The sequence below is a fragment of the Dermacentor andersoni genome, chromosome 3 (assembly GCF_023375885.2).
Source record: "Dermacentor andersoni chromosome 3, qqDerAnde1_hic_scaffold, whole genome shotgun sequence".
NCBI classification, from domain to species: Eukaryota; Metazoa; Arthropoda; class Arachnida; order Ixodida; family Ixodidae; genus Dermacentor; species Dermacentor andersoni.
The window spans coordinates 116,793,155-116,817,689 of NC_092816.1; the positions used below are offsets into that span (position 1 = coordinate 116,793,155).

Consider the following 24,535-nt stretch of genomic DNA (forward strand, 5'->3'; position numbering starts at 1 on the left):
CCGTCTACTTTCCCTCTCATTTTGCTTAAACATGCTGCACGTTATGTGTTGCATACGTCTAGAAACACTTATTGTTGGAACTGTGCGGCAATGTTGCTTAAACATGCTGCACGTTATGCAAAATCACGGCACAGTTCCAATAATAAGTGTTTCAAGACGTATGCAACACATCTTAAATATCATTAATCATTGTTTTTGCTGTTGATGCACTATCTTGCTGTACACAATTGTGCAGACAGCGACTGGAAAGATTAAGAAAGAAAATATCACGCGAGCTTTAGAACTATATCAGTGCGAAACCAGCAAAGCAGTGCATGCCGCTGATATGATAAATGTAAGGGCCGTGAAATGAACAGGTTGAGGGCAAATATGTTAATGATACTATGTTATTTGAAAGCCTTGTTTACATTTTTGTACATATGCAACGAACAGGGAAAAATCTCAGTGACGCTGTCCTTCGTTCCAATGTACTGTGCAGGAGCAGCTGTCACCAGTTGCGTATTGTAATTGCACCGAAATCGTAGTCCCAACAGAGATCACATATATAAAAAGCAGCCGTTCTGCAAAATATAAATTAGAAATTCGAAGTACAATGGAAAATACAAAGGCGAAGATTGCTAAAAAGCAAGAAAAGTGCCTCTGGAAACAAAGTTCACTGCATGTATCCACAATATCTCGCAACAAGATATTTGAATATACGCATAAGTAACCAATAAATCTACGTATCTAAGCAAAAGTCACTTTATGCAGGGTGTTCCAGCTAATTTTAGCCAGAGTTTAAAGATATACCGATGCACTCTAAGACGACGCGACCAAGTGCATGTTGCTCACTTTTGTACGCAGTGTGTCACACTATATTTTGTATTTTGCTTAATTAGATTTAGTCAAGATTAATAAACCAACTTCTGAAGTAACAAAGTTAGGAAAAAATCAATTCAGAAAATTGCAGAGCGGTTTGCGAAGCGTCCGAATAAACAGTTCTTGTCTTTCTATACATATATATATATATATATATATATATATATATATATATATATATATATATTGGGTATTAGTTTATTTCCGCTTACTGATGATACCCGCGAACTACAATACTACTGACATGCCCGCTTGCGCGTCGTGATTGCACTGCGCCCAACGTTCCACGCACAAACAGCCATAGGTGCGCTACCACTTAAAGGCGACAGGGCAACCACGTAGGCGTCGGCTGTGCCGTTTACGCCAGAGATGTGCTGCGCTCGCGAAAGTTCGTTATAGCGATAAGCAGACGCAGTGGTTATCGCTTGTGCTGCCGGAAGCAACAGGTCCGTCATTTCGCGATAGGTGTAAGCAAATTTAACATCCCTAAATAAAGAAAAACTCAATTTTCAGAAGGCTGAAAATGGTAGAATAAGAGTATCATTAAAGACAAGACGCAGTCTTTCACTGAATTTACGTTTATTTTTCATGCAATTTCACAGCCAGCGATCGAAGAGGTCACCTTCTGCAGCGATACAACACTGGGACCTTTCAAGAACGCTTGCTGTCGCTGCCTTGAGCACCGTCGGTGAAATGCTGTGGCAGACTTCAATTATCGTCTCCTGTAAGGCTTCTGGAGTCGTCCTTTCCATCGTGTATACGTGATCCTTATTATAGCCCGAGAAGAAAAAGTCAAGAGGTTTGAGGTCAGGTGACATTGCCGGCCCCAGCACAGGCCCGCTTCTCCCTATCTATTGCCCTGGAAAGGTAACATCAAGCCTTGCTCGTGCTTGGCTGCAGCTGTGGGCTGGGGCCCCATCGTGCTGACACCCCATTGCGTCAAGCTGGGCTTGTGGCTTGTTGCAGGAGAAGTCTTCAACCTGCCCTTTGAGGAACTGTCATACCTCTTGCCGGTCAGAGTGTCGTTAAAAACACTGGGCCAATGACTGTCCTGTCATATATTCTGCACCAAACGTTAAAAGACTACTGATATTGGTGGCGGGATTTTCCTAGCCAGTGGGGATTTTGCTCACTTCTATAGTGGGCATTGTGGATATTTACTTGGCGATTTCAGGAAAAGTTCATCTCGTCAGTCCGGATACCTTGGTGAGAAAGTCAGAATTCTGCTCCTCCTGAATCAAAATCCAATTCTTAAAGTCGAGTTTCTTCTGAAGATCCCTTGACTCTGGGCATTGATGTAACTTCAGGTGATAAGGATGCAGTCCAACTGTTTTAACAATTATCCAGGCAGTTGAATTGGACAAACCGAGCTGTGCGCTCATGTTGCGCGTGCTAGCATGTGGATTAGCCGCCATGAAATACAATACGTTGGAGCGAACCTCATTATTTATGACTGAAGCTCCCTGCCTCTTTCTTGTGAAGCTGCCGGTTTGCTTCAGCGACTCGTAGGTGTTGAATATTGTCATCGCGCTCAATCGCGTACTCGCGTGCCAGCTTCGAAATATTCTTGCAGCCAGCCGTCTCTGTCTTCCTGCAGCTACTAGGGCAACAATCATGTTTACTTTTTCCTCGTTGGAAAAAGGCATCACGAAATTGCTCGCGCTTTAGCAGCCGATGCACGATAGTCTGTTTATCGCTGTCTTGAATTACCACCTACCAATACAACCACGTCCGTCGGTCGCTTTACACAGCGCAGGAGATAACGGTTGCTAGCGTAAATCGAACAGCCAACGCTTGCGTCGCTGCTCTGTCGCTTTTTATGTGCCAGCTAGTGCACCTATGGCTGTTTGTGCGCGGAAAGCTTGGGAGCAGTGCAATCACAACACGCAAGCGGGCATGTCACGTTGTGTTCTTGTATTTCGCGGGAATCCGCAGTGAGCTGAAAAACGCTAATACTTAATAGACAGAAAGACAGAAACTGTTTACTCAGACGTTTCGCAAACCGCTCTGAAACTTTCTAATTGGAATTTCTTTTCCTAGTTTCTTTGCTGCAGAAGTTAGTTAACTAATCTTGACTAATTATCTAATTAAACAAAATACAAGAATAGCTACACAATGCATACAAAAGTGAGCAAAATGCATTTGATCACGTCCTCTTAGAGTGCATCGGCATATTCTTAAACTCCGGCTAAAGTTAGCTGAAACGCCCTGTATAATGCGTCAAACAAGGCAAATAAACATGTCAATAAAGTTAATAACAACATTAAAGCCACAAAGATCCGGAATTGAAAATGTAAAGCACGACTTTGGAAATTTAAATGCACCTTTCGCATTAAAACTTTATGTTATCTTTATACCTCTAAAGTTCCTTAATTGAAATCCGTGCGCTCCGTAGATTCTGCGGCCTCTGCGAGATGCCGCGACGAGCCCGCTCGCCATCAAAGCATCCTTGAATCTTTGTGCTCGGATGGGGATCTTTGTGTTATGTGACTCCTGGTGCATGGGCGTTGCCACGAAATCCAGCCCGAGTTCAGAACCTTCGCGCCGAAATGTCTTTTCGAGCGCGAAATATACATTCTAGAGAAAATCCAGAATGATTTCCGGGGCCGTGGGTTGTTTTGGTTGGCGGTGCATCACAGCACGAAAACATTTTGGGTATGTATGTATGTATGTATGTACGTATGTACGTATGTATGTGTGTATGTATGTATGTATGTATGTATGTATGTATGTATGTATGTATGTATGTATGTATGTATGTATGTATGTATGTATGTATGTATGTATGTATGTATGTATGTACGGACGGGATGACGGACTTTAAAGCAGCGTCCGTGCTTGTAACCCTTCCATTTATGGTTGGCGTAGCAACGAAAAATTTGGTAGTCACAAAAACATTAGGTTGCATATAGAAAACTATAAATCTATACATAGGCGGAAAGTTTTCATTATTCCGGAGCGGTGGGGGTGCAGAAACATATATATATATATATATATATATATATATATATATATATATATATATATATGTTTCTTGCATTTCAGGAAACTTCATGTGACCTTGAAGAATTGTTCACTTAAGTGACGGCCTTATATGAGAATTACAAGACCTCATAGTAGGAGACAATTCAATTCGAAGAAATGTGCCTTCGTGTAATTGTTCTATACTTCGCTATCACTAATGCTGCTTCGTCTTTCCGGCGAAACTGTGGCCTCTCTCTTCTTTTTTGCACTTGGTCTGTGAGACCGCGTATTTTTTTTTATTCAGATGTATCCCCGCGTAGCCCGAAAGCGTTACAGCAGGGGGTTTACAAACATGAAAAGAATACATCTTGATTGACATTGCACACCTGCCTACATGACATTCTATTCCACTGAGCGATAGTTTCAACAAAAAAATAATTGGCATACAGGCCCGTCCTAGCCCGGTATTCTCCAATCTTGCAGTGGTGGTCAGTGCGTGCCGATATATAGTTTTGCGGTTTTAAGTACATTTACCTATCGATTACAGTTTTGTTACGGTAGATTTCATACAGAAGCTTTAGCCGCAGTTTCTTTCGGTATAAACGCTCCTGCGCATGGCTGCTGTTGACTCTCGTTTCGAGTGAGTCCGGCTTGGCCTCATTTCGGGTACTGAGTGAATTATACAGTGTGCCCCAACTATCGTGCACGAAGGCGCTAAAAAGAGCACTTGCGTTGCTCGACGAAAACCTGGGGTATATTGTTTCCAGTACAGTGCAGTAGCCGTCAGTAATTCTTTCGTTCCTGAAATTTAATTCGACAATTGCAGTTAATTATGTAATTCGGGAAGTACTGTCCTAATTATTCAAGTGGCGATGAGGCATTTGCAGGCACCCTCAGGCACCTCCAAATGACATCTAACTGCTGTGTTTTAAGCGACGTACTAATTGCGTGTAATTTTTTCCAACTTGCAACCAAACTGACGAAATATGAAAAATACCATGTGACTGCGCTCTCACACGTATCATAAAGCTGCACCCTCGAATAAGCTGATTGAAAGCAACTGCATTGCCTGTCACAAGCGCAACGAGACAGCGCATCACCTTTATAATTGTACGGAAGGAGCACCAACAGCAGGCTTTGCAGCTATTCCTTCATATCCACGTCCCACTTATTATCCGTCCCTCAAGGCCGACTGATCACATTGATAACAAAAGCCCCTTTACAACGCGGCCGAAGCGCCTCTCTGACCACACACAAAGTACGAAAAGCAATGTAATAGGCATCGCATGTTTCAATATCCCGGCTTTGCTCGCACCGTATCGGCAGAGTGCGCGTGCAGCTATATTCCACGCCAGAAACTTTCTTAGGACCAAAGCCCAAATAAAGTGACGGTTTTAGTTTTCACGAGAGCGTATACATACTGCAATAACAGGTTCATGGAAGAAAATAAAAGCGAAATAAATAAATCGGGATGCGACACACGTGTTGAGAAAAGGCAAAACTGATGCGTTCAAGAAAGTAAATAACCACTTATACATGAGCCGAATTGGCTACTGGGACGCCTTCACACAAAAAAAGAAAAAAAAAAAGATTTCAGTAGGATGTGATTATCTATGAATACTTCAGTGCCGTTGAACACCAGCTGCTGCCTACAGGACGTGCTCGAATAGGTCTCCTTCTGCAGTTACGTAGTACTGAGTCCACTTTATCACACCTTCAGTGGCTTTCTTGATGACCGATGCTCGAATTCTACGGCAGAAATCCGTTATCGTTGTCTCGAACTAATCAGGCGTCAGTCTCGATCACGTAACCGCAATCTGTCACATACCCCAAAAGAAAGAAATCGAGCGGAGAAAAATCAGGTGATCTAGCTGGCCAACTTATAGGCCCATGACTTCCAATCTATGGCGCATGAAAAGCCGCATCCACCCAGTTTCGTGCTCGGCTGCGTTGGTGCGCTGGTGCTCCATCTTGCTCATACCCGAAGGTGGAAGCCGTGAGAGCGGGACTTCGCTCAGAAACTCATCCACCACTCCATCAAGGATTTCATCCACGTAAAGCTGACTAGTCAGTGTGTGATCGAAGAAGAATGGATTGATTATAGAACCGGCGTAAATACCGCACCCCACATTGAACGACGACTGCGCTGGTGCCGATTGCGCTTTACCCAGTGTGCATTCTAGTCACTCCAATAGTGTGCATTATGCAAATTTACCTGGGCGCTTCTCTGAAAATTGAGTTCATCTGTTCACACATATAGTTGGGTCACATCTGTATGAGTGGCGACGATGTATCCATCCCTAATAAAAGTTGTAAATTAGTATAACTGATTTTTTAATGAGCCGTTAGCTTTGCTTACTGGAAGGAGAAGCGATACTGTGGCGCATATCATACAAGTGCATTTCACACGCCGTTGATGAAAGAGTGCCGAAGGGCTCCTTAACGTCAACAGATTTCCTTGCGGGTCAAAAAAGCACGCAAAGCATTTTAAAGCGAGGAGAACATACAGCAACATATTCATTCTCTAGCATAAGCTATCCACACCTTTAAAAATATTTGTTAATTGGCTACCTGCTTCTCTTTAATAATATATTTCACATTTTCCTGCGTATATATTTAAATACGTGGTGTATGTACATGGTGCTTACAGTGGAAATTTAAAACAATATTTAAGTGTTAAAATATGGATGACACAGCCGCCGCAGGTATTTCTAATGCGCTTAGTCAGCTACCATCAGGATTTGCAGAAGTAAAGCTAAGTATGAACTAAAATCCCTGCACGTCCGCGCCAACAATGATGCAGTAAGCTAATACCCACAATAATATTTTAAGTGAAATGGTCGAGGCAAGTCAAAAGAGACCTCAAGTGATATGGGTAACGCTGGTATGAACGTCGTAGGTGGGGGTTGGGGATAGGTTTTGGTATAGCAGGGTGGCTAATCCCCCCCCCCCTCCGGCCCGGAAAACTCCGGAGAGGGCTCGGGCCCCAGAGCCCCCCCCCCTCCCTCCCCCCCCCCGCAGTAGCCAGTAGCGGTTTAAAATTTCAAGTTGCTTCGCGCTCAAACTTACGTTTAAGTATTTTGCTATAATATGCAAACATTAGCGTGTAGTTGCGAATGGGCGGAAATTGTTTACTATTTTGTTTTTTTTGTTTTCTTCTTGCAGGGCTGTAGTCCAGTCACGACATGCACCTGGCCATGCGACGTTTGTCTTGGCTACCAAGGTGGCGGCTGCGTTGGCGTATGTGTGTTCAACGCTTCAAAATTCCGGGGGAAAATTCGTAAACGAAATAGTAACAAGTAGTACGTGAGATAAATAAAACAGTTCTCCCATCAACGTTAACCCGCCTCTTGTTGAGTGATACTTTGTGCGGAAAGTGCCGCGATGTTCAGTTGAAGGTTGTGTCTTCAGATGACATCAGAGTCGCAAAACTGTGTCGACGTACAACAGTGCGGCCCCGTAGATGTAAGCAGGCCTCCAAGGAGAGGAGGCAGGACACCTCAGCAATGTGCCAGGCTTGGTTTTAAGCCGCCGAACGATAGCCGGCGCTTGCGGGTGCCGAGCGTAGCACCGGTGCTCTTAAGGATGCGAGCGTCTGCTACACATGGCCTGCTACTTTACTCGTGCGATGCCGATGCTGATGCCACTACTAGTTAAAGGTGGCTGCGGTCTTCCCGCCATATTGGTTGATTAGAAACGACCCGCAGAGGGTGATGGCCTCAATTCGCAGGTGCTTCAAAAAATCTCGAAACTTGAATATGGTGAGCTGTTTACCAGTCCTTTATCCACAAAAGCGAGTCGTGAAAGTAAATTCCCGCATCAAACTGCCACGTTCTACTAACAAATTTTCTTGCACATAGCAGCCCTTTCCGAGCGATTCAACCATACATGTTTCCAGCGTATTAAGTGATGATCGAGGTATTTTGTATACTTATCATATGAGTGGAACATATGGTGCCGTCTTTATTGTATGTCTCTATCAAGCTTGCTTTAGCGAAGGAACTGAGTAAAGGAGAATACCAGCCATACAGCTGTAGACATAACTTAAAGTGCGGCAAAGCTGCAGTACTGTGGTGTACTAGTACAATAACGAACCTCCTCGACGTTCACGGCACTCTATGCGAGGCGTGGTGCATTGTTGTAACAACTGATCTCAAGCCCTCTTGTAGGTCTCTACCCCATATAGTAGAGATCAGTGGTTGTAACCCCAGGCCAACCGATGCCACACAATGGTTCTTAACACAAACAATTGTTCTTAGAAATGTCAGAGTTCCACGCTGTTCGATGGCGACCATCTCTATGGGTTACTTATTTAGAAATCGGGTCAGTGGAAACCTGAGACCATCATTCGGATCAGTAAGCCTTATGTCTTATGTCTGTACAAAAATGAGCCTTCGATTGACGACTGGAAGCAAATGAAACTTTCACAGAGTAAATGTCTCTCCTCATCGCGCACCGAACCGCTGCTTCTTTTTACTTGGTGACATTTGAGAAGCACATAAAGGCGATAGCCACAGCTATAACTGCGGCTTTTCACGGCATCCGCCGGCCTTCCACTAGTGTTACTAACGTGAACTCACGCCACGGCTTCCGTATCATTGCAAGAGAAGGCCGACTTCTCGGGTAGCTTTCTCATATTTTTTTCTCTACAAACATTGTTAATGATGACCCATGACGTGCAGCATTTCGTGTATGTTGTTGCATGGTGTGCCTCGAGGAATATCGAGGCACACCATGATTATTCCGACTAGTTCGGTTCACCAATTAGTATGGGCGTGTGAATATTCTAGACTATTGAATAACAACTTGAAAAGTGTGTGTGTACGGACGGATGGACGGAATATATTAGTACGCACAGATGGATGGAAAAATATTCGCCTTTACGCGTAGTGACTATCAGATTCGGTCATCGAATCGTATAGTCGCTATATGTAAAGGCCAATACTTTTCGAACACTTTTCAAACACTTTAAAAGGTCAATTGTGCCCGATTAAACATAATGTTTTAGCTAGAGTGCGACAAACCTTTGGCCTTGCGGGCAGTATAGTCATAGAACATGGAGACTTGCGTTGTGGAGAAGGCTACGTCGTTCAGGTGGCCATACATTAGATGCTATACAGCGATAACTTGGTCTTTCTGAAGAGTCGTGTGCGTGCGTAGGAAGCATTTACTTGTTTCTAATACTCCATTTGTGCTCTTAATAAACAACGCTTCATAAAGTACTACATAATTACAGAAACTCTAACTTTTGGAATACTAGGATGTGACCAGCTTATATTCTTAGTTTTGCAACGATTGTTCATTATTCGAATAACATTTGATATTCAATTCAAATCGCTTCTAGTACTGTTCGATTCAGTCTCTAAAATTAGTATCCCACACCACTGCCGATTAGGTAATTGCAACAGGTGCAATGCATGCAATACTTGCTGCACACTGAGGCATCCTTTAAATAGTGAGTCGCGATGTGTCTGGCCACTCAATGACTGATTCGTTGCGTGAGTGCACGAATATCTAGGCAGGCTATGAAGACTGAAATTCACACACAAAAACAAAAACACTGACAGGTGGTAAGACTGCAAAGTACTGTGTACATTTAAGCCGGACTGGGCCTCAATTAAGTCACAATACCCTGCCTCAAGATTGATGTACAGTGAAGCAAAACTACGAGGCGTGCTAAGGCACCGTCACGGGCTGAGCATGCATCGCATTGTATGCAACCGAATGTGGTTCCCTGCTTTGGCAACGAGTATAATAAATTGCAGGTGCGCAAGTTCAGTAGTATCATGTGTGTAAATATGTGTTTTTAATGCAGGAGCGTTTTAAAAGTACTTCGCTTGGAAACTTGTCCGTCTCTCTGTAACGCCTGACCAACGCGCTCTAGTATAGATTGGGCGCTATAGAGGTCTACATGGGAATGCTATGTGACCGTCTATGACTGCTGAGATTTATGGTTATGATGTATACAAGGTAATTCAGCGAGTATTTTTAAAAATTCGTAAAGGTGACCTGCGGCAGATGGCAGAAATCTAGTTCTTGAAGTGGTCTACTCCAAGCAGCGGACACTACTTGCAGAAAAATCTTAAATGCATATAATCTACTACTTAGCAAAATTCAATATTTATTTGTCGTATAATTAATTTATGGCCCACATTGCAATTTACAACTTATAGCGGTGGAGTTCGCCAGGTGCATCCACATGTAACGAATTCTCAGGATGACAGCAATTTCGAGATACTAATTCCTGAACTTTGCGGAGAAATGCATTGTCGTACCAGGTACATTTCTGCGTGAATGCATAAAACGTCTCAGAAGGTAACTGGAACGCCAATACATTCAAATCAAATCAGTTTATTATTATTGCCTCGTATGTTAACTACAGCATATAAAATATACAGACGAGGTACGAGACTGCAACGGGACCCTCGTTAAAGATTACATTTAAATAATAGAAGGATTAGCAGCAGTGCGAACAATAGAATAGATATATCAAGTAAGAAATAACAGTAAGCACAACGGAATAGAAAACAAATAAACGCCTGAAAGCAATAAATGAATAATTGGAGAAATAAATATTGTATTTAAGAACATGAATCTAGTACAACTCAACAAGCAAGAACATCAAAAACTTAACAACTAGTTTTTTAATAATTTCTCGAACGAGATTAAACAAACTTTGGATTTTAGAGGCGTGGGTAAATGATTCCATAATGTGATCACGCAGAAGGATGACGATGCTTTACCGTAATTATTTGAAACGTTAGGTAGCAAACGATTATCCTTAGCAGCAAATCTGGTACAGTTGGTATTTACTAAAAGGCCAGCATCAATGCAATTGAAAGAAAGTTGATTTCGTACTTGTTTGGGCAACAACAAAATTAGATTATTCCGAAACAGGCTATTACTAGTTAATTGAGGGGCTGTTCCAACGAAGAAAAACAGACGCGCTGCCGTCGCGATGACAGTGAAAAATAATCCGAATAGCTCAGTTTTGTTACTGCTGAAGGTTTGAAAGATAACATTGATAAGTACTTCTCCATGATACGATGCCATAACTCATATGAGTATGAATGAACGCGAAGTACAGAAAAAGAAGAGTCTGATGAGAAAAAATATGAGCCTGCGTTAAGCAGTGTACGAATGCCGAATGCTGCCATCTTTCGAATATGAGCAATACGGTTAACGAACACAAAGAGACACTAAGGTCAAAAATTATTTCTTCTGCATCAGCAAATTTCCGTACTACAACACCAAAAACACCACTCTTACAACTCTAAGACATTTCGTAAGCCAGAAGGGAGGAGGAAAGAGAAAGTAGAAGGCAGGGATGTTAACAAAAAGCGCAAGAACGAAATACGGGTGGCGACGCTTACATAAGCTCCCGCATCTGGGGGCTGTGACGTCTTGGATTTTTATGGCATCTCCTAGGGCCTACTAATTATATATAGCGGTACAGATTGATTAAATTGTGTTCTAAAGGAACGAAATATTAAACATGGCAAGTATCGAGAACCTTTATTCAGCCAACGCGGCCCAAATCCGAAAACATACTTTGGAATCCCTGACGTCACGCTGACGTACAGGTGCTGAAGTTTCGGCGCGAAATTCAAATACTGATACTTGGACCTTCATTTTCTCATCTAATAATTAAACTATTTTTTAATGACTGCCTGCAGGGTTCTCAAACAATTCTTCATTAGTCTAAACTGATTTATTGCTTAGCTTTCGTGTCCCTTTAAGGTAAGTGTCGAGGTGAACGCCAAGGAAAGATACACTATCACGGGCACAACTGTAATGCGCTGTACTTATCTCTTCCTTTTCCCCTTTAAAACCACTCACACAAACGTAATGCGAGTCAGTTCTGAAACCTGGTAATTAGGGTAACTTAGGTTTAGGTAACCTAAAAACCGGTAATTTAGATTTATTTGGAATAATAAGTAAGCCGTTTTCGTGGCACCACTTGTACACACCACAAAGAACAGTATTTATTGTGTTAGAGCCTTGTGTTAATACAAGTATCAGCAAAGGAAATAGTGGCGCCGTCGGCATATAAAACACAGTGAGCCATGTTTACACTGTCAGGAAGATCACTTATGCGATGTAAAAGCAGTAATGGACCGAATAATGAGCCTTGAGGCAACCCTTCGGTAATTGTTTTAGTAGCGAAGAAAGAGCCTGAAATGTGTGAAGTATGCCTTCTGTTCAGCATGTAACTTTTTAAGAACTTGAGGGCTGGACCTGAAATACCGTATGCTTTGAGTTTGTTAGACAAGGCGAGATGATTAATGGTGTCAAATGCTTTGGTGAAGTCCTAAAATATCAAGCCGACTACGCATTCTGAATCAATAGAGCGTTTGATGTAGTCAGTTAGGGAAAACAGGACAAGGGTAGCGGAACATCAAGCTCGAAAAGCAAATTGGCATGGCTTGAGTAAATTAACGTTTTGCCGGTATTTGTTAAGCTGAATATATAAATAATTTTTCGATAACTTTACTAAGGGAAGAGAGAAGTTGGAAGACGGCAATTGAAAACTGTCAGTCTATCGCCCTTTCTATATCTCGGAAGTACTTTAGCCATTTTTTAGAAAATTAAGGAAAATGTCCTCCGTCAACGCAAGAGTTACAATAACAAAAAGTGGTTCAGAAATGATATCGACTACAAGTTTTAAGCGCCGTGATGAAATTTTATTTTTACCGAGGCTGGCCTGTTTAAGATTTCTTATTGCTGTCGATAGATCAACAGGGGTCACTGGAAAAAGAGAAAAAAGGAGTGCTTATTATGATTTACGTTCCAATGTCAAGTGCTGTGTCTTTGCCTGAATATTTCGAAAAAGTAGTCACTAAAAGTGTCAGAAACACAGGTATTGTTATCATGTATAATGGAATTATATATTATTCCTGCAAATATGAACCCTGTGGTGATCGATTTAAAAAAAATCGTTTAGAGGTGTCATTTTCTCTAGAACTGTTTGAGACATTAGATAATTGATTTTCGTAATATATTTTTCTTGTCATTTTTTCGCAGACATGAAACAATGTTGAAGTATTTCTTATACACGAAGCTAAAGCTGCGTTAAATGGTTGCCTTCTAACTTTTCTGTAGAGATTATTTTTCTTCCTCATACTTTTTAGGAATCCCTGCGATAGCCACAGATGCTGACGATATGTGTATTTATTTTTACATATTATTGTTGACGTTCACTGGTCCACGACTTTGAGAAAAAGTAAAGAAAACTTGTTAAAGGCCTCATCTGCACCGCATAACGATGTAACGCTAGACCAAGTGCAGTTATGGAATTAAAGAACGATTCCTGGCGATATATGGGAGTAACATGAGTAAGTGCTCTAAAGGGTTTCACCATGTTCAATGCAAGAAATATGAGATAATGATCAGTAATGTTCACGTAAATTACTCCATCATAAGGAGGAGGCCAAAAATTACAAAGCGCATGGTCCAGCGATGAAGCACCACCAGAAAGAGGATATATAGTGGAGGACGAGAGGAGAGACCCAAACCATACCCACTGAAACATTCAGAATATTCTCTGTACAGGTAGATTTCAATATCCAACAGGTTAACGTTGATGTCTCCAACTAAGAGAACAGGTTTGCTTTCAGATGATAACTGATGCAAAATAGTGTCCAGGCTTGAAATGAAATCCCTCACGTTCGAGGAGGAACAGCCGTAAATGTCCCCCAGAACCCGTTGCTGCTATCATTAAAAAAACAATGATATAACTCAGTCCATACGGATTCACAATGTGTGACGTCTAAAGAAAGGTCTTGTGGGCGGGTGTAGGGTAGATCTGGGGCGATAAAGATTGCTGAGCTACCATATAACTACCTGATGAGCGGTGACAGTATCCAGCTTCGTAGGATGACATCAAGGTTTGTAGGATTCATCCGCAAGGTTCAGTAACTAATATCTCGAAATTGGTATCGACCTGAGAATTCATTACAAGTGAATCCGCTTCGCGAATTCCATGGCCAGAATTTGTACATTGCAATATGACCATAAGGTAATTAATTAAAAACTTAGTGATTTTTGCTAATTATTCGAGTATGCATATGAATTTTTTTCAACTAATGGCCGCCTCTTCAACCAGACCCACTTTTAGTCTAGAATTGTGCAATTTGCCACAGGCAACCTTTAGGAAAGTTTGAAAGTGTTCGCTGAAGGAACCGGTGTAGCTAGTGCTGAAGAGGTAATAAGTGTACTTAAAGTTAATAAAAAGCTAATGAGATTAAGTATCGTGAAATAATCAACAATAAGTAAAAGTACTTAAGACTAATGAAGATTAAGGAAGCCTAAGAGAGACCAAGCATTAATTATTTGCCTAATCAATACAAATTAGGCTAAAATATTTAGCGTAATGAATTATAATACAATGTACTTAAGTTTAACTAGGCCTAATTTCAGTTGCAGAACAGTGAAATAATTAAGGCTAATGAAAAATCATTAGAGGAACTTATTATGCCTTAAGCCGAATTTCGCTTAATTAAAAATACATTAAGCATGCTTTATCCACATCGTGCGCTGGTACTACTAGTGCCATCATGAACCCTAGGGGAGAAGCTTTCGCCTGTTCCCTATCAGGCGCTACCAATATGCTAACATACGAGAGACACCATTCCAGTTGCTACGAAAAAATTGCTTCGGCAACGAAAAAATTAGCGCCATCCTTCAACCATGCGCGACAACTTCTCTCTATGACAACGCTCTTGATGGTCTCGCAGTCTACTTAGGCACTCTCTTTCCCTACGTTCTTAAAGATTTTTGGCTACGACAAAGAGCGATGGCGTAACCAGCGGCGATGTCTCTGCGTTGTGCGGGGCTTCGTTCGATTAATCGGCGGTTCGGACGTTTAGCGATTATTTTGTGCTTACACGCTAACCATATATAGGACTGTAACTCTCATTCTTTTATTGGCTTTTAATGTTGGTAATTTGTAGTTTCTTGTTTGTAATTTCTAACGATGCACGAGCGGTGCATTTAGCACTCACAAACGTGAGCCGATACCGAAGTTAGCGCAATACTGGGCCGACCTGCGACGGAGGTGACGCAGGCGTTAAGCACTCTACATAGGTGGGTCGATCCCGAAGATTATTAGATAGCTGCCCGACCCGGTGTGGAGGTGACGCAGGCGTGAAGCAGTCCCCATACGCGGGCCCAATCCGAAGATAGTGCAATACCGGGCCGACACGCGGTGGAGGTGGAGCTCGCCATTAAGCGGCCCACATATACAGCCTCACTCGTCATCCTTCTTCACAGAGTGGAAGGAAACTGAGTTTTTGTTTTCTCTTGCCGAAGTTTAATTAACTACCTGGTATGAAAATGTGGCACTTTTTTCCGGAAGTGCTCTCACTTGTGCGTCCTTAGCTTTCCATTCATTACCACAGAAGGTTCGCTTAATACAGAAGGTCTCCACCGACGCGTCATGCTATTTCATGCAAAAGCGATGAACCCAAGGAGAAGTACCGTGATGCTTTGCTAAGTCGGCTCTGCCGGATCCACGGAAGCGTTCTGGATTCCTCTGCTGCCACAGGTGTTGTGTAAGCACTTATAAACGTTTCTGCTGGGCAGCCAGGTGCATACCACACCGTGACGCAACCACAGATATGAGCGAAACGGACAGTAAACGTCAGCATAAATTTATCCTGGCTTCTGGCAAACGCCGCCATCCTTCCTTCGTTCTCGTCCCGTGCACCACCGAGGTGCGACGACTGTAACGCACGCTGGCGACGTTCCTCCTCACACCAGCGTAGGGAGCCTTTATACACAAAGACAACTAGCGCAGGTGTGCGTATGAAGGCTCCGTTGCCATCGTAAACGGCCTCGATAGCAGCGGTGCTATCTACGCGTCCTACGCCAGGTTTCTGGGACACCTTCAGCGCAACGTTAAAGCTTGCCATATTTTTGAGTGCTTCTCGTTCACACAATATTGTCACGTGGTGGTGACGTTGAATAACACAGTAGCAATACTGTGAACGACAAAACAAACTTTTATTGGGCGAGCCTGTGCCCACAAAACAGGCTACACTTAAAGCCCAACGATAGCGGCGAACACGCTCGGCGATCGTCGAAAATCTGATCAGCGGGTCAAGCGCGTCGGCTTTTATACAGAATCGTCGAATGTTCCAGACTAATCGTTGGGACCCGCGTGCCTTCCACAAAGTTCTACAACATTCGCGTCAGGCGAATAAATCAGATAACACAAGGTTCGGCGACAACAGACTGCGGATAGAAGCATCGATAACTTTCCAGAAACTTCCGATACATGCAAGCGCGTCCCGCGCTGTGCGATAAGATTTGTTAGGCGGCGAAACGTGGTCGCCCGATAAATATAAGTACACGTGTCAATATTTCTCATGCCTATTTGAAAATGAACCTTCCTTTGCCTACCTTCCCATGGTTTCACCTGTGTCCGTCAGTCAGTCCCTGTTTGTGTTCTCGCCGTGTACACTCCTCCTCACTCTTAAGACTTAAAAACAAGAAAACAACCGTGTCCGGTGGCAGGAATTGAACATCGGCTCCCCAGAGCAGCAGACCGATAGTCCAAGCATAAAGCCACCATCAGACGTTCTTTTTTTTCTCTTTATTACATGAAAAAGCTACACATGAAACAAGTGCAAGCGAAAATTCAAGAATACTACACCTTACGCAATATACCTGCCAAAAAACCTACCTAAATATTACAAAGGATGCCAATAAATTTAGCCCCTCCTTCAAATCTTCCGACTGCTCCTGAGCAGCATACACACTTCTTACAATGGCCTGCTGAATCCCGGAAACAGTATCTTGTAGATCTCGGGCTTCTAGCATGCTTATTCCGTATCCTGTTTAATCACAGGTTGTCAGGTCAGTTGAGGTCAATTTATTTCCTTAGAGGCCCCTTTATCAGGGGTGTGACATAAGGGGTGGGGTACATCTTGCAGCGATAATTCAACGTGATAATAAACGGGACATTTGAAAAGTGGTAGATACCCTGTATAAACAAATACATAATCGCGACAAATTGTCAATTAGAAGGAAAAAAAATGGCCAGGCTTAGCTTGGTTAAGCCAAGAATGCGTTGCATATTGCGCAGTCTTTTTTTTTTTTTGTTTTAGGGCGAGGTATTGCTTGGCGGCACTCGATTTTCTCGGCAATACTTGGTTATACTTGGATTTACTCGGTAATACTTGGTTTAGCTATTTTAATCCTTGGTCATTCTGTGTGCAAGTACCCTAGCGGGAGGAGCGGGAGTCAGGTGGTGGCTGCGGCCGCGCGCCACCCCGCGAGAGTTGGGGCCCAGCTTTTCCCCCCGGCTGTCGTGACGTCACGTCACGTGGTTGCGCTAAAGGTCAATGGTGGCTGCCCGGCCGCGCCCAAGGGCTGAACTGAGTGACTGCAATATGCAACGCATAAAAAGCAGTTATTTCGGCCGAAGAGAAGAAACATCGGCAATGGACAATTCACTTTAGTAACTACTGGAACATTTGAAAAATAGGCAGATACATTGCATACAATCGAAAACGCACAGTAGATGATGACTTGATACATGAAAAAGTAAATAATTTGACAAAATTGAAGCAACATCAGCAATGAACGCATGGTGATTATTTGTATATACAACATGGTGGGGAAGGGAATTCCAATGAGTTGTTGTTCGAGAAAAAAAAAAGAAGCAGAGAAGATAGTTTTGTGTGAGCGCGGTTTCAAATCTTGGAGCGGATGACTTGTGCGTTGTGATATTCTTGCGGGTGGAATGATGTACTGCACATGATTCGGTGAACTGTAGAAATACTTATGAAAAAGACTAACGCTGGCTATCTTACGGCGGTGCGAAAGCGACTGTAACTCAGATTTCTCTTTTAAGGATGAGATTCTTACGTCATATGAGTAGGATGAGTGAACGTATCTTGCTGCACGATTTTGGAAGCACTCAAGTACGTTAACGAAATTTTTTTTATATGGTTTCCAGATTGGTGACGCATATTCAGCTTTAGGCCTGATAAATGATTTGTACGCCACAAGTCTGACATATTGAGGCGCATGACGCAAGTGGCGCCTCATAAAGCCGAGTGTTTGAAAGCCGAGAATAGGCGTTTGTGAATGCCACGCCGAGCCACAGGCGGCACAGAAGTGTTGCTTCCGCACGGGGTAACCCTGTTGGAAGAGAGAGTTGCAGACGTGGATCCAATCTTTGGAAACGTGCGTTCGTGAGTTAACTGGTGTTCCACAAAGTCTGCGTACGCTCGTGTACGAGAGAGCGAAGACTTGTGGCTGCATCTGTTCTTGACAGTGGTATTGGTATAATATAGCCACCGTCGTGGGCCGATCGGGTAGCATCATCTGAAAGGTATTTGTATAGCGTAACAGAACAAGGACACAAGAAGAAACGAAGACGAAGGCAAGAGCTTGTCTTCGTGCTCGTTTCTTCTGCTACCCTTGTTTTGTTGCGCTAGACAGATACCTTTCAATGATGACCGACCAACAAGCTAGTATGACCATCCTAAGCGTCATCTACACTCTGATTTCCTGAAGTTGCGCAGTTAGCCGCTATCCATTGGTAGATGATGTTGTGCTTTTGTGCCCTTTGTCGATTGAACGATTGTGGTGTAGTCGGATGTCTGCGACTAATCGCACGTTAGGTCCGCGGTTGAAAGGGGACTGCGGACACTAGAGAGCTGTCTTCGAGCCACAAGAGATCGACCATGAATTTGATTATTTGTGACCAATATACTCCAGAGCAGCACGGATAGCCGCGAGTTCTGCAGCCGCCGATGATGTAATGTGAGACGTCTTGAATTTGATGGTGACAGATATTGCAGGAATTTACACTGCTCCCGCTGAACTTTTGGACGAGCTAGAACCGCCCATGTAAACGTGGATGCGGCCTTTGTGCGTCTCATGTAGGAATGAAAGCACGGTTTGTTTGAAGGTCTCTTTTCTGTTTCCCTTTTTTCCTTTTATTTTTGCCGCCGCCAATGACAAGAAGGACCTTGAGTGGGTGCCAGCACCACAACGGCAGAGATGGTCATGCTGCAGGCGGGATGTTTGACGGTAAAGTCCCAGGGGTGAATCTCCGCATGGCTGCCATTTGCTGTTTTATGGCAGACGCCCTTTCGACGCTAGTGCCAAGGTCTCCTTCTGTTACGGCCCTAGGAGGCGGACGATACTTTAACAAAATGGTGGCGCACACGATTGTTTACGTTGTCATGGCAAGAGCAACAGCAGCCGCGCGGCGCGGTGCGGCGCTTCCTAACCCTAGCGCTCTGTTTTTATTTTTGTTTTTATTATGCCGACACGCTCTGCTTCCTTTCCACCTTTCCCCATGCTCCACGCACCGTTTACTTTAGCTTTCTTTTTGCCTATCCGCGGCGAGTATATTCTTTTCTTATCGCGCGCGCGTGCTGCGCCGCCCTGTGGCCTTATTTGTGAACATGTGAACATGTTTGTGAAGAACGGTGTGTTCCTTATGTGTTTGCACGCACGCAGTCTTGTCCACACTTCGATTATGCCAGCATTTGCTAGACCATAAATCCGCTTCCAACTCAACAGATCATCAGCATCGTTTTGCTGAATTCGTTTCGCAAAAGAAAGATTTTCGTATAACTTGGTATGATACACGCTCAGAAAATGAACAAAAGTGAAAGAAGCATGACATGTACATGACTACTAAATCACACAAAAGTTCACAGATGGTCAAATAAAAAAAAATAAAGGCAAGAAAACACGGAAGCCGTTTCATTTACACATGCATGAAAAAATATTTTTATATAATGACTTAAAGAGCAAGGTGTAGAAGAGCTTCTGATATACGCACTGGGAGACTGCGCAAGACTGGTCGTGTATGTCATAGTCAACACAACTGAAGAAAGCGAAAATTCACTGGCAATAGGAAAAAGAATGACACTCAAAATACCTAAAATATAGAATAAAAAGCAAATATTCTTTTTTTGACAGCCATACCAAAAAAGGAAGAAAAACAGGAACTGACATACCTGCACAAAATATATGAAATGCGTGACATGTTCATTACTACTTAACAAAATTTAAAAAACGGACATGGCAGAACAAAAATATAATTGTTGTAAAAACTGAAATACACTGTATGACATTATTTTCCACTTGGCCACAACTTGATTAACGGTGGCAATGGGGAGCAGAATGTAGTGAACTTTTGCAGCAGCACATAGAAAACATTTCCAGAAAGCCATATTACTCAATCAAAGACTAGTGAAATAAGCCAACAACGCGATTATTATTTCCCTTGCTTAGCAGTAAAATTGTCACTTAAGGCACTAAGACATACCTCGTATATTAGGCACTACTTTGTGTAATAAACACGAACTGCAAAAATATGCATATAGGACATTTGCAATGCTTATGCTTTTGAGAAAAAAAAGCGGCTATCACGCCTGCACATGAACGTTCTTAGCGGGGTTTTCCCATCGGCAATTACTGAGGTAATAATGACAAACTGATTTTTTAGCTGTTAGTGCGTTTGTAGAGCGGTGACACACAGAAAAAGCAATGAGGGCGCTGTGGAGAGCTGGGCGAGTTACTGAAGTTGCAGAATGAGACTCGGCACAAAAAAACACAAGTCATATACAAGGTGACAGTGAGGAGGAACATCTTTTTGTCAGTTTTGCCCACTGGTAAGAGAGAAAGGTAGCACAATCAAGGCGCAATGACGTCCGGAGACTCATGGAACACTCATGCGTAAGGTTGTGTTCGTGTACATGCACCTTCTTGGGTGTGCGCACTCACCTGTTCTCTTTAGGCGCGCGGAAGAAAATTGCAGGGCTTGTTTTTGATGCATTCGTGAACTCCTGCACGATACACTAGCGGTGGGTAACACTGAGTTTAGCGTCACCTATTTCATCCCCTCCTCCTCTGCCTTCTGTATTGGATTGGCGCGGCTCACTACGTGCTTTCGCGCGCTTTTCTGAGTGCACATTGGTGTGCGCCTGGTTTTTAACCTGGGCTTTCAACAGATCACTTGCTGCTCACACTCGTATATAAGACGAAATGAGCGTCCGTCAGCGCGGGAGTGCTGTGCCGCGGGCGTGCCGTGTATGTAAGCGCGGCGCAGCAAGGCCGCAAAACAATCATACGAAAGCAAAGGGTCAGAAAACTACACTTTATTTCCTTTAATTTGTGATGTACCTTCACAATGGGTAGCGCCGAGCGATGGCTTCTAACAAAAGCAGAAATGAGTCCTTGCAGCATGTGTGGACCCTAATTGACTGCCACCACAACCCTGTGAGATGCGACACCAGCAGCGGTGCAGTCACCCTGTAGGCGGCGGAGAGGAGGTGACACTTCACTTTGTGCCTATAACATTCTGTTTTTTGCGTGTGAACGCTCGTGATCGGGGCCAGAAAGTTCACGATAAGGTTTGCTGTTTCCCATTGCAGATTGAGGCTCGCTCCGTTAGCATCCACTAACTTTGGGATGCAGTTGTATGCGGCCCATTCATCACTGTGAATGGTGGTCTCCGGTTGAACATTGGCTGCAATAATGGGACCTAGCATCGCCGCGTCTCGTCGGTCGACCTTGAAAAGTCGCAGCTCCTCGGTGGTCACGCAGATCATGCCGAATCCATGGTCCGCAATCTGCAATGCCATCGTAATTTTGGCGGCTCGTCAGAACGTTGTCGCCCGTCATCAGATGGCCTCAATGGTAGTTTCGCTTGCCGCGAAGCAGGCATTTATCACTTTGCACAATCTTCCCAAGGCCACCGAGTGAGGTTCGCGCCAGCAGCTCGTCCCACACGACCGTTCCTGAAATCGTCAATGACGTGGTTCGACAGAATAAGTAAGTCGCCGGTCATCTCCTTCAGAAGCCATGTGCCTATGTTTTAAGGAGCTCGTGTCGCAGAAAAGCGGGTGTCGTCGTTGTCGGCGTCGGCGGCGGTGGTCGTGAGCGAAAAATCCTGGAAGGCAATCCATAAACAAAAACAACTTGCAAGATGGGCTGGGTGGGAATCGAACCAGGGCCTCCGGAGTGTGAGACAGAGACGCTACCACTCAGCCATGAGTTCGATGGTTCGAAGTGGGACAAAAGCGCATCTAGTGGTTGCGGTGTTGCATTAGAAACGTGCCGTAAAAATTTATACTGCGGTGTCTATTGGTAATTATGAGCATGTAAATTACAGAAGTCGCACTTAAACGCGTAGCGAAGTACATTTCCACTACATTTATTCTGCGCTTGCCGCACACGCACAGCCATCTTGCGGCAAACACAGAAGACCCCCTACTCGCAATGTACGGCGCTGCCCCGACAGGTGGCGCGCCACTCGCCCGCTTCTCGCCTTCGTCTCGTTTGAGCGCATTGGGGCTGTGCGGGGACCGGTCCGAGGCGAGTCACGGCCCGGCTGTCCGTGCCGATCACGAGGTTTGGCTCGCTTAGATCGTTTACCCTCCGAGACACCGAGTTCTTTGCTTCGTTCCGCTTGCTCAGGCGCACGTTTCGTAGCCACGCCGAACGCTGCGTCTGTCGGCGCTCACCGCGTGATTGGTAGGTACTAAGTCCGATGCGGGGCGCGTCGTAAGTGATCGCCGCGCCGTAGCGCATTGTCTTACACCCCTTGGCGGGTCGACGGGAACGCTGTCGCGTTCCACTCTTGAAGGCGAAGCTTAAGCGTCCTCCAATTTTTTGCTGACTCAGTATGTGAGCCAAATCACTTGCCACCTGCAGACGTGGACATTCGGACTGCCACGGAGAGAGCCTCAATCTGCAATGGGAAACAGTAAGCCACAGCATGATCTTTGTGGACCCGATCACGGGCGTTCGCGCGCAAGAACTAGAAAGTTATTGGCAGAAAGTGAAGCGCCACCTCCTCTACGCCGGCCACAGGGTAACTGTACCTCTGCTGGATTCGCACCTCACATGGCTCTGGCGGCAGTTAATTAATGGCCACACCCGCTGCAAAAACTCATTTCTGCGATTGTTAGAAGCGATCGTACAGCGCTACTCTGTATGAAGACTTTCCTGCGCTTGTTAGAAGCCATCGTTCGGCGCTGCCCAGTGTGAAGGTACATCACAAGGTAAGGGAAATAAAGTATGAAGGTTTTCTGGCATGGGGGGGCTGCGCGCGCGTATACACGGTACGCCCGCGGCACAGCACTTCCGCGCTAACCGACGCTCACTTAGTCTATATATATATATATATATATATATATATATATATATATGTAGGCACGAGCAGCCAGCCATCTATTGAAAGCCCAGTGTAAAAAACAAACGCACACATGTCTACGCTCGGAAAAGTGCGCGCAAACACGTAGCGAGCCGCGGCAATACAATCCAGAAGGCAGAGGAGGAGGGGGAATAATTGGTGACACTAAGCTCAGTGTTACCCAGAGGGTTAATATAACCAACTCTAGAGGAAAAGCTGGCCCGAAAAAGTGGGAACCACTGGGGCCGCCCTGTTGCTACTGGACAACGTGGCCAGCGCAGCTACTATTGGAAGAGCTGAAAACAAGTACAGGTCACCTTATGCTTTGTCATTTAAAAACGCATACCTGATGGCTTTATGAAGGTGATGCGCTATTATTAAGTTCAAGAAAAGCACTTGCTAAGTGCGTGACTTATGTAAGTCACGATGTATGCATTCTTAGAATAAAGGATGAGGCTAATTTTCATTTCGAATCTCTGTTTTTTGGATGCGCAGTAATTTCGTACAGTTTAGGTTTGACATGCGGTCGTGCGTCCACATCGGACACTATGGCACATTCGTGCCTTTTGTGCCACCAAGCCTCTAAGTGCTCTGGCGTATACCTTCACGTGTAAGTAAACTAATCTATCTTCTTGTTCAGAACATCGCGCGAGTTGACAGCTCTTGTGATGCATCACAATCGTTTGAGAAGTGTCGCTTTAGAGCATTTTCTTTCACATGCGGTTTTTTTTTATTTGCAGGTTTCCCTTCAGTAGGAAATTGCTGGACAGGCAGACCAGCACGTCAGAATTGTGCTGGCGAATCCACAAGCGAGTCATAGAATCCGTTCAATTGTTGCACTTTGGACAATCATGCTTCTACAAAGGCCACAGCAGAAAAACAGCCTGATGCCGAGTGTTTCTGTGCCACGAAGAAATCATGAGGCGAGTGCCTAATACGGATGAAATCGAGTGCATCAACCCACATATCATTAGCGTAGGCATATTTATTAACTGCGCAATATTTTCAACACTTCCTTGAATGCCATTTCATGTGGCATATCTTTTCTGGTCACAAATGTGTGCAGCGAATCTATTTGCATGATCAACTCCAGACCTGTTGAACCGTTCACTTGCACTTGATGCCGAGTCTTTTACATGTATCCATAAACTGCAGATATGCATATCACAACCCTACGAGCATTTTCACAATTCAAATATTTTAGGCAACATGCACATATGCAATATCGAAATAATCTCAAATACCACTAAGCAGCTGGGATACATTTTTGCTGAGTATACACGCAGGTAAATAAGTAGATTATATGGACAGCTCCAGCTCATTTTCCTTAAATCAGCGTGTACAAGGGTTATGCAGAAATAATTTTTTTCTCGCGCACCGATTATTTTGGTGTATAAGCACGAGAACCCCTTCCGTTAGTGTAACATACGTTGTACGTCACACTAATGTGTGCTTTAATTTACCAAGTGAGATGAGTTATTTTTATGGCTCATTCAATCAAATCACACTACGAGCTGCATTCATCAATTTTCTATTGAATTTTGC

At 43.9% G+C, this 24,535-nt stretch overlaps 1 long non-coding RNA gene across 1 annotated transcript in view; it reads left to right on the forward strand.

The window, feature by feature from the left end:
- Positions 1-7,291, forward strand: part of LOC126539234 (uncharacterized) — a 36,925-nt gene extending 29,634 nt beyond the window's left edge. The window contains exon 3 of the long non-coding RNA XR_007601267.2: positions 6,988-7,291. This is a non-coding gene — a long non-coding RNA (uncharacterized lncRNA). The remainder of the gene's footprint in view (positions 1-6,987) is intronic.
- Positions 7,292-24,535: the final 17,244 nt, after the last annotated feature.